Below are 11,504 nucleotides of genomic sequence, written 5' to 3' on the forward strand. Positions count from 1 at the left end.
CCCAGAAGCAAGTTGCTATCTAAGTCTGTCCAAGCGACTCTCCTGGTTTCGGTAGATCCTTTAAGTGAGTAAACAGTCTGATATATGTGTCACGGGATTTGCTGGGAAGTAGGGAAAAGGCAACTGGATACATCTGGTCCTGTACAAGGCAGTGCCAAACATACACTTGGGTGCAGAGACTAGGGCACACATAACATGTTCCATCCATGTACATTGTTTCGGCCACAGCAAGGATATCCATCATCTCTGCGGTTGTGAAGATTAGAATCCTGTTGTCATCACCGTCGTCTACAACCAGGAACTGCAGGCCGTCTGAAGTCTCTGTCTTAAAAGCTTAAATTATGTCTCTATTTGTTTGTAATTATTTTAAAAAACACAATCATGCGCAAGTCTTGAGGTTGTCACTTGTGTCAACAGATCTTATCCTCTTTACTCAACTACATATCATTATAACAACTTAGTATTTCACAGTGAGAAATTAACTACATCTCATCATCGCATGCATTAATCCCTGTCATTATATTTTAACCCTGTTTTAACTTCTCAGTGGATTCACTAATCCTGTTTACTCAACTACATATCCTTATAACAACAGTCGATCAAGACTTAGTGAGTCAGGTTCATTATAAGAGTTTTTGTAGGCGAATTGAGATGTAGGCGAATTGTGATGTAGGCGAAGAGAGACTAAACCGTGAGAGCATCGGCAAATGAACCAGCCGTTATACTTGAGTGCACGCCCACCCGCTCTGACTGGGTTCGGTATCCCGGGTGCTTCGTTTCGAGGCAAGTAAACCCAAGTACAAAATATTGCACTTTTGATTTGCGATTGTACGCTTATAATTTTGTTTATTTGTTTTTTTCATAATCAGCAATGTATATTATATGTCATGAACAAGTGATAATTGTGTTTTAATTATGTTTGAGTTTTTTGGTTACATGGTATTGTAAACTAAGTTTCAATAAGAAACACTTCAAAGGAAATACAGTGGCAGCGCAGAACAGGCTGGCGGTACAAATACAAAGGCAGTGTATCATATGAAGGCAATGAAGACATTGCTGATAGTCACTGCTGCTACAACAGTGGTCAGGCTTACAAACTAGGCCTCGGCTGAGTGTCTAAGGGTGAAGCGTGATCTAGTAACGTTAGATGTTATGTGAGTTCCCACAGGAAAAAGCATATCCTTTCATATACTCACAGACATGTTATTGTGACATGGGTCTTTTTCATTGGTAATGTTGTGAATACATTTTTCGATTTGAACCAGAGAAATAATGTGTTGAAATGGCCGAAGAAATGCAATCGATCCGTTGTTGTTCGAATTGCACGAAAAGTGCAAGAAGCATGACATATTCGAGAAATGACATAGGCTATTTTCACTTCAGAAGTTTGTATTTCCACTCAATGCAGTCTTAAGAAGTGCAGATGTCAGAAAAATCACACCTCTATTCATCGTCCTGGAACAAGTTCGACATGCCTCGCCTTCACAGGTGAGAGCTATAGGTATGCTTCAGCTAACGTCCATTGAAACACTGTTACACGGCCAATTCTGAATCCAGAACATCTACGTCAGTGTCCCCAGTGAAGCAGACAACATTTGCGATGAGGAGTAGAGAGATGACATTTTTGACCGATGAGTCACGTTTCCTTCTTCACCGAACTAGCGGCAGCACTCGTGTCTACAGGTGCACGGGTGAACGTTACATTAGACTATGTACAATACAACTTGGATGCAACGAACATGATACCATCAACAGAGCACAGTCATTTCGGATGGATTATATATTCTTACCAAGTGCTCTTCAAGCGTATGTGCTGACGACTTCTGTGGATAACATTATCAGTTCTGAGATATCGGATCATTCACCGGTGGTTGTAACATTCCTTGCTGGTGTGTCTTTAACAGGACAAAAGCCATAGCGACTCCCACAAAAGCCATAGCGACTCCCACAACTTGCAAATGGCAGAAAGCTAATGACATCGAACTGAAGATGTATTCATCTGAAGTTGACAAAATACTTGGTGACACCTTACCGGACTTGACACATGCTAATTGGTTGGTTGGTTTGTTGTTTTACGCCGTTGTTTATCGAGTCTGGACCAGACAATCCAATGATTAACATATCATGAGCATCGATATACGCAACTGGGATACGATGACATGTCTTCTTTGAGTGACATTTGTAGAGGTTGGAGAGTCAGATAAGGACAAACTTTATGGATGAACAACTTCTTTATTCAAGTGATGCGACGTTTGATACAGATTCATGTATCGTTGTCAAGCACTTGCACTTGCTTGACAACGATACAAGAATCTGTATCGAAACCTGCTTGACAACGATACAAGAAGCTGTATCGAAACAGAGTGTGCCCCTGTGAGCCTGACCACCCGATCCCGTTAGTCGCTTCTTACGACAAGTATCGGTTAACTTACTGAAGATCATTTCTAACCCGGATCTTCATGGGTGACACATGCTAATGGTGAAATTGTAGAATATTATTTTTATGCTATAGTGAGCTCTCTCCACACGTCAACAGCAATGTGCATTCGAATAGGATACTACAGTCCATACGTCAAACCCTACTGGAGAGGCTTCGGTACAGACTACTACCAGATACGTCAGGCCAGACGACAATGTATCTGAAGGTAAACGTATGTGAGAGGCTCCGGTATAGACTACTACCACTACCAGATACGTCAGGCCAGACGACAATGTATCTGAAGGTAAACGTATGTGAGAGGTTCCGGTATAGACTACTACCACTACCAGATACGTCAGGCCAGACGACACTGTATCAGAAGGTAAACGTATGTGAGAGGCTCCGGTATAGACTACTACCACTACCAGATACGTCAGGCCAGACGACACTGTATCAGAAGGTAAACGTATGTGAGAGGCTCCGGTATAGACTACTACCACTACATGATACGTCAGGCCAGACGACTATGTGTATCAGAAGGTAAACGTATGCGAGAGGCTCCGGTATAGACTACTACCACTACATGATACGTCAGGCCAGACGACACTGTATCTAATAATAACAATAATAAGAGTACTTTTATAGCGCCTCATCCGCCTCATCACTCAGGGACATGCTCTAAGCGCATAACATATATATACAGGTTATATGTACAGGAAAGTTGGCGTTCACAGACATTTCTTGAAAAGATGCGTTTTGAGCTTAGACTTAAAGACTTGCAATACATGACGGGGAGGTTTTAGGTCTGATGGTAGAGAGTTCCAGAAGGTGGCAGCAGCATGAGAAAATGAATTTACACCAAAGGTTTTGAGTTTGTACACGGGGACAACTAGCAAGAGTTGATCACTGGAGCGGAGAGATCTTTCCGGTTTGTACAGTGTTATCAAGTCCTGGAGTTATGCTGGGCCAATGTTAGTAATAGATTGATAAACAAGGGAGAGCAGTTTAAATTCAATCCACTCGCGGATCCGGAGCCAATGAATCGAATTGAGAGCTGGCGTAATATGAGAGTGTAGCTTTGTCCTTGTGACGATGCGAGCAGCCTGGTTCTGTATTTTTTGAAGGCGCTGTAATTGCTCATCAGAGATACCAATTAGTAAACTATTACAGTAGTACAAGCGTGATACAACTACAGATCGAACGAGGGTGGCCGGTGCTTCCATAATTAAGAAGTTCCGTATAAAAAAAACAATATTTCGGAGATGGAAGTGACATATTTTATATAAGTGGTTGATATGACTTTTCATAGTTAAATTTGAGTCCAAATAAACACCGAGATTTCTTACAGAGGGAGAGAAAGGGTTTGAAGCTTGTCCAATGAAAATGGAAGAAAGCTGACACTTCTTCTGTCTTTGATGTGGAGCAATAATGATGGCTTCTGTTTTACTATCGTTTAAGACCAGTTTGTTTTTTGTCATCCATGACTTGACATCATTGAGACAAGACTCCATGTTATCCTTGGCCTTCTGCTGACTGTCTCGACTTGGTCGTCAGTATAAAAGTGTTGCCCAATGCGATGATCAGAGATGAGTTGTCCCAGAGGTTTGGTGTACATAGTGTACAGTATTGGTCCTAAAACTGAGCCTTATGGCACTCCACTTTCAAGAACATGGCTGTCTGACAGTATCCTGTTAATTTGAACAGACTGTACACGATCTTCTAGATATGACGAAAACCATGTCAGGACTGTGCTGTTTAGTCCATATTCAATCTGTAGCCTTGATAACAATGTTGCAAGGCAGCTGAGAGATCTAAAAGGACGAGCAGGGCAATATTACCGTCATCTACGGACATCTTGATGTTGTCCAGAACACCACTGAGAGCTGTTTCGGCGCTATGTGAAGTCCTGTAGGCAGATAGATACTTATCAATCAGATCGAAGTTCTGTAGTTCTGCCCAAGCATCTGACTTCTGACAACCTTTTCAAGGATTTTAGAAAGAAAAGAAAGATTAGAAACTGGTCTGTAATTGCTGAGGCTTTCGGGTTCCAATGATGGCTTCTTTATCAAAGGTTTTCTTACTGCCTGTTTAAAACACTTGGGTATTGTCCCAGATGAGAGACTGAGGTTGACAATCCTGGTGATAACAGGCAGAATAGTGTCTAGTACTTTCAGCAGGAATTTGGTTGAGAGTGGATCTGCCTCACATGATGTTGGTTTTGACGATGTTATGATTTTCCTAATGTCATTTTCAGACACATGTGTGAAAGATGTGAAGTGTTGTCCTTGGAACTCTTGATAAGTGACATCATCACAGCGACCACCAAACTTATGACGCAGTCTTGTGATTTTCTCAGAGATGTAATTTTGGAAATCATTTGCAAGAGCAACATCGTCTCCCTGTGGTAGAACTGCGCCAGATGTCTTCCCGAGCAGTTTGTTGAGGGTGCAGAACAGGCGTTTAGGGTTATCAGCATTAGATGTGATTTCTGTATTGAAGTAATCAGGTCTGGCTTTCCGTATGCATTTGTTGACGTCATTTCGAGCAAGTGTGTACATTTAACGGTGAATTTCCAAATGTGATTTTCTCCAACGACGTTCAGCAATGCGTCTACCTCTCTTGGCCGATAGCACAACAAAAGTGTACCAGGGAGAAGCACCTTGAGGTCGGACCTGTTTAAGCTTGACTGGAGCTTGCTTATCTAAAACCTCCGATAGGGAGGAGTTGAACATGCCGGCTAGCTCATCCACGTCTTCCGCAGAATATTTTAAAACAGTAGATTCCAGAAGATCTTCTTTGAATTTCTGAATGTCAATTTTTTTTATGTTACGAACTGGAACTGTTTTCTTTTCAGGTACTGGTCTATCAAAATTAGATAAAACATCACCATGAAATGATCAGACATTTCCCGCAAGTACTTACAACTAACATGTGCCCAAATGTAGAAAAGTCACCTGTAGTTTTAAGAACCCAACATGCAAGTCCTGTTTACATATACATGCCACCCCTCCACCTCTTCTGTTCATCCTTGGTACCTCATGCATCTTGTACGCAGTTGGTGTCATTTCAGAACATTTAGCTTCATCCCCACTCACTGACAACCATGTTCCTGTAAGAAAAAGAATGTCAATATCAATCGAGAATGTAATCACCAATTTCAATTGTCTTGTTTTTGACTGACTGGGCATTCCATAAGCACACTTTAACATTGTTAGTGTTTGTCTTAGTTGAGTCAAAGATCAGATTCTCAACATTGCATTGAGATTTGCATTGTTTCACTGGGTTGCTACTATACACTCCAGTCCGAATCTTTATTGGTCTTTGTTTTTTTACAGCCACCTCGATGCCCTCTCCTCACAGGCTTTGTATTACTTATACATGTACCCAGTTCTCTGATGTGATGAAATAACTCAGGGTCGAGCCATTGTCTTTTTGATTGGAGCTTGTGAATACACAGAAGCTGGTCTCTGCTGTAGGTTAGCTGGCTTACGTCCATTATCAAACAGCTGGAGAGCCGGCTTGGCTCACTGATTGGTGAACAATGGAATGTCACTGTCTTGATATCAGAAACTATGCAAAGTTCCAATATTATTACGGTCAAAATCAGAATTTTTCTGTAACAGAGGTATTCGTACACGTACACTGTATGTAGATTCAATGATGACGAACACTTGTGTGTGGTTTCAGGGATTTATTCGGCGCTGGTTACGTTGGATAAGGAGATCCCCAGTTGGCAGAATTATAACAAAACGCCCTGAATAATAAAATATCCATCAATTAATACATGTCTCCTGTCATAAAATACGTATCATGTTATGCATTCAATATGGTTACAACTATACTATTAATACATCTGATAACTGTCAATCATCCAGATTTAAGTAAAGACATGTACTCTGATTATTACTCACATATATAACAATTATAATTACTAATATTTACAATCACATTCTGAAAACAATACCTCACCTCGTCTCAGGGACGCAGGCAGAATAGTCCAACAGGTACTAAAACATCTGATTCTTAGTGAACCTAAATAAACAAAATATTACCTAAGTATACTGCTAGTATATACAGATATACATCATAAATGGCATTAGCGAACACATAAATAGTTATTTACCCTAATACATACATAAATATGCATATAGAAACTAAACCTTATAATAAACATGCATGATACACATTACTGTATCATGCCAATCATAAAATAGCTAATACATATACTTATACATACTACATGTGCATGATACAAATTAAAGCATCATGATGGTATACTAGTGTACTGGTAACACAATACATCATATATTTGTCTAAAATACTAAGCATGCATATATTTATAGACAAACACCTTACATACACTAAATATGATAAAACACTATTCCTTAAAACATGTAATCTAATACACTAAATCCTAATAGCCCTACTATACATGTAATACTAAAAGATCTAACTTAACTTACCCCATATGTGTGCTGGTGCTGTGCAGGTATTGCAAGTCTCAAGGAGAAAATGTATACTGCCACAAATGAAGGCAGTAGAAGGCTTTAAAATATGACGAGAAGCTGAAACCTTTGAAACAATAGGAACCTTGACAACAGGCCAATGCAGAGATTGAACCTGACACAGATCACTTAACCTGTAACAATAGACCCCAAGCTAGCTTACCAGTGAGTTAGTTAAACAGTGCAAGTGTTAGTGTTAACACAGGCCAGTTTAGTAATGATAAAGTTTTATACCTAAGTTTAAAATAATGAAGTTTAACACATTAAAATGACATTTATTTACACACTGTTACATTCTCCTCTCCCAAGGAAAATATCGTCTCGATATTTACAGTCAGTCCGATGGAGCCAGTCACAAGATCTAGCATGGCTCTGTATGCATCTTTCGGCAGGTTCTGCAGGAGTCCATCTTCTGCCAAGTTCTTCAAGAAAATAGCTCGCTGCTGCCAGTCATTTCTTGCTGATGTTGTTGGAACTTGACTCATGCAATACTCTCCGCTGGTCTGCCAAGATGGAGGCTGATGTCGTCTTCCCGAACACGTCTAGGCGGTGGAGTTGGTAGAACTCTCCTGGGACGTCGACGTGGGGCGATGTTCTGTTCTCTTGTTCTTCATGTTCCTCAATCACTGGTTGGGAACTTTCATCAGCTAATAGGCTCACCTCCTGTTCCCCCCTCCTGAACCATGGTATCAGTGGAATCTTCTGATTCTTCTGGTCCATTGGGAACTTCATCTTCAGACGGTGGATCAGCATCTGTAGGAACACTGGTCACTGAAGATTCTTTGGTGAGTTCAACAGGCTGCACCTTGACCTCAATAGAATAGATCTCGGACTCGCTGTCAGGCTCAGATAAGGTCGACTCATCAGGTTGCTCAGCAGTCGGATCTTCCTTCTGTTTCTTCTCTGGTGGTGGAACAGGTGGAACATCATTTGGCTTGTCCGGTGTGGGTAGTAGTGAGCCAACTGGCAGTAACAGATTCCTATGTAGTGTCCTCGAACGGCCTTGTCCATCTTCCCTCTGAACACAGTACACAGGGATTTCAGGATTGAGTTGATCCAGCACTACATAGACATCTTCCTCCCATTTATCTGCCAGTTTGTGCTTCCCATCAAAAGCAAGCTGCTTTACTAAAACCCGGTCGCCAACACTGAGAGTAGCTCCTCTAATCTTGATGTCATACGCTTTACTTTGTCTGCTTCTTGCCTTGTCAGCTGCTTCTGTTGCCAACTTGTAGGAATCTGCCAGACGTTGTCGCAACTCCTTGATGTAAGCTGTTTTGGATTGCTGTCCAGCTGGGGCACCTATTCCAAAAGCTACGTCAACAGGTAAGCGGGGTTGTCTTCCAAACATCAAGAAAAAGGGACTCTCCTTGGTGGAATCATGTCTAGTGGCGTTGTAGGCGTGGACCAATGGTGCTACATGGGACTTCCAGTTGGTCTTCTGGGATGACTTCAGGGAACCGAGCATGCTGATAAGGGTGCGATTAAACCGTTCACACATCCCGTTCCCTTGGGGGTGATATGGTGTAGTTCTACTTTTTTCAATCCCTGTTAACTTGCACAATTCCTTGATCAGGTTGCTTTCAAAGTTGGCTCCTTGATCTGAGTGTAACCTGAGAGGAAAACCATAGTTGACGAAGAAATTGTTGAATAGGACTTCTGGGGTGGTCTTAGCAGTCATGTTCCTTGTTGGGTAGGCCTGGGCATATCTCGTGAAGTGGTCCGTCAGAACAAGAATATGCTGGTATCCCCCTCTCGACATCTCCAAGGTCAGGAAGTCGATGCACACAAGCTCAAGCGGCTGGTAAGTTGCGATGGATTCTAGTGGGGCTTTGCCTTCTGTTGTTGTTCTTCGGAGACATCTGTCACAGTTCTTTATCCACTTGTCCACATCTTTAGCCATCCCTGGCCAGTGGAATCTTTCCCTGCAGAGTGTAAGCGTCCTGTCTCTACCGAGATGGCCAATATCGTCATGAAGTCCACTGAGGGCTCTTTCGATGAAATCCTTTGGTAGAACCAGCTGCTTCTTCTCTTCACCATCAGATGTTGTTATCCGGTAGAGCACTCCTTGTTGTAGCTGCAGGTGTTGTAATTCTCTGGCCAGTGATGGCTAAAGATGTGGACAAGTGGATAAAGAACTGTGAGGGGGATACCAGCATAAATGGGAGATGGGCTGCATGTATGCAGGTTACTAAACTTGAAATATAGTTTAGGTTTACATATTAAATGTTGAATGTTTAAGTTACATTTAATTTATGTTTAATGGATAGATGTTAGAAACTATCTTGGTGCAATAATAAATGAGTTAGTAACCTAATACCCAAACTTACCAGGATACCTCGACCAAAATGACAAATAATTCCAACCAATGACACACAAGACCAAAGGCAGATAGGACAGGAATGCTAAGTGGTGCAGTGTTAACCCAATACTTACATACCTGATTTAAACTAAAGTAGGGCTTAACTAAACGTACTAACTAAGTAGCTAAACAACTTATGCAATCTGATTTATGGATAAATTAAGACACTTAGTGTAACTCGCCAATATACTCTTTTACGGTATATGCCAAGTTAAATAACTAAACCGTAGCGACTTAACTAACTAAATAGTTGAACACTCAAGATCTAATTCAGAAACTAACTTAACTAAACAGTTTACAGATCTAAACTAACTTAACTAAACAGTTTACAGATCGAAACTAACTTGCTAGCTAGCAAACTAAACTAACTAAACTCCGCTATCACACATAACAGGATGTAACATATCGTGTTGCAAACTGGCACAGTCTTCCATACTGATGACACAGTTATACTGATGTAGCACACATACAAATCTGTGACACAGCACAGCTAATATCAGAAATGGTACCATAATATAGTCCATGGATTCACACATGATGAGATGTCGAATTTATCAGCTGGCAGGGGGGATCCAACAGTCTGTATGCATGGTTATCACATGGTCACATGAGTTACATAGATACAAAGTGTCACTTTTCACTTGAGGCAATTATCAATGGGGTATATAGGCTAGCACAATTACCTATAGCATGATGAGACGATCACACACACTTATGGGGTTCCAACGTAGGGTGATGTTACTCCCGGGATGTCCTCATACCAGTCCGAAATCCAATCCCACCAGGGATGCCATTGTAACAGAGGTATTCGTACACGTACACTGTATGTAGATTCAATGATGACGAACACTTGTGTGTGGTTTCAGGGATTTATTCGGCGCTGGTTACGTTGGATAAGGAGATCCCCAGTTGGCAGAATTATAACAAAACGCCCTGAATAATAAAATATCCATCAATTAATACATGTCTCCTGTCATAAAATACGTATCATGTTATGCATTCAATATGGTTACAACTATACTATTAATACATCTGATAACTGTCAATCATCCAGATTTAAGTAAAGACATGTACTCTGATTATTACTCACATATATAACAATTATAATTACTAATATTTACAATCACATTCTGAAAACAATACCTCACCTCGTCTCAGGGACGCAGGCAGAATAGTCCAACAGGTACTAAAACATCTGATTCTTAGTGAACCTAAATAAACAAAATATTACCTAAGTATACTGCTAGTATATACAGATATACATCATAAATGGCATTAGCGAACACATAAATAGTTATTTACCCTAATACATACATAAATATGCATATAGAAACTAAACCTTATAATAAACATGCATGATACACATTACTGTATCATGCCAATCATAAAATAGCTAATACATATACTTATACATACTACATGTGCATGATACAAATTAAAGCATCATGATAGTATACTAGTGTACTGGTACACAATACATCATATATTTGTCTAAAATACTAAGCATGCATATATTTATAGACAAACACCTTACATACACTAAATATGATAAAACACTATTCCTTAAAACATGTAATCTAATACACTAAATCCTAATAGCCCTACTATACATGTAATACTAAAAGATCTAACTTAACTTACCCCATAATGTGCTGGTGCTGTGCAGGTATTGCAAGTCTCAAGGAGAAAATGTATACTGCCACAAATGAAAGGCAGTAGAAGGCTTTAAATATGACGAGAAGCTGAAACCTTTGAAACAATAGGAACCTTGACAACAGGCCAATGCAGAGATTGAACCTGACACAGATCACTTAACCTTAACAATAGACCCCAAGCTAGCTTACCAGTGAGTTAGTTAAACAGTGCAAGTGTTAGTGTTAACACAGGCCAGTTTAGTAATGATAAAGTTTTATACCTAAGTTTAAAATAATGAAGTTTAACACATTAAAATGACATTTATTTACACACTGTTACATTTCAACAACTATTTTCTTCTTCAAATGGAGAAATGTGTTCTTGGTAGCATTATTCATGAACTGTTCCGAACTAGAACTCTTTTCTTTTCAGGTACTGGTCTGTCAAAATTATAAAACATCACCATGAAATGATCAGACATTACAACTGACATGTGCTCAAATGTAGAAAAATCACCTGGGAGTTTTAAGAATCCAACATCCAGTTCTCTGATTTAGAAAAGTTCCGAAAAGATCAGGTTTGA

At 40.2% G+C, this 11,504-nt stretch overlaps 2 long non-coding RNA genes across 2 annotated transcripts; both read right to left on the minus strand.

The window, feature by feature from the left end:
- Positions 1 to 6,095: 6,095 nt before the first annotated feature.
- Positions 6,096 to 6,665, minus strand: LOC124252840. Its single transcript, XR_006892046.1, has 2 exons — positions 6,389 to 6,665; positions 6,096 to 6,173 (listed from the first exon to the last, which is right to left on the minus strand). It is a non-coding gene; the product is annotated as an uncharacterized LOC124252840 (long non-coding RNA).
- Positions 6,666 to 10,141: 3,476 nt separating this feature from the next.
- LOC124252832 lies at positions 10,142 to 11,253 on the minus strand. Its single transcript, XR_006892043.1, has 2 exons — positions 10,435 to 11,253; positions 10,142 to 10,219 (listed from the first exon to the last, which is right to left on the minus strand). It is a non-coding gene; the product is annotated as an uncharacterized LOC124252832 (long non-coding RNA).
- Positions 11,254 to 11,504: the final 251 nt, after the last annotated feature.

This window comes from Haliotis rubra, unplaced genomic scaffold (assembly GCF_003918875.1).
Source record: "Haliotis rubra isolate DU_JTF1 unplaced genomic scaffold, ASM391887v1 Scf526, whole genome shotgun sequence".
NCBI lineage: Eukaryota > Metazoa > Mollusca > Gastropoda > Lepetellida > Haliotidae > Haliotis > Haliotis rubra.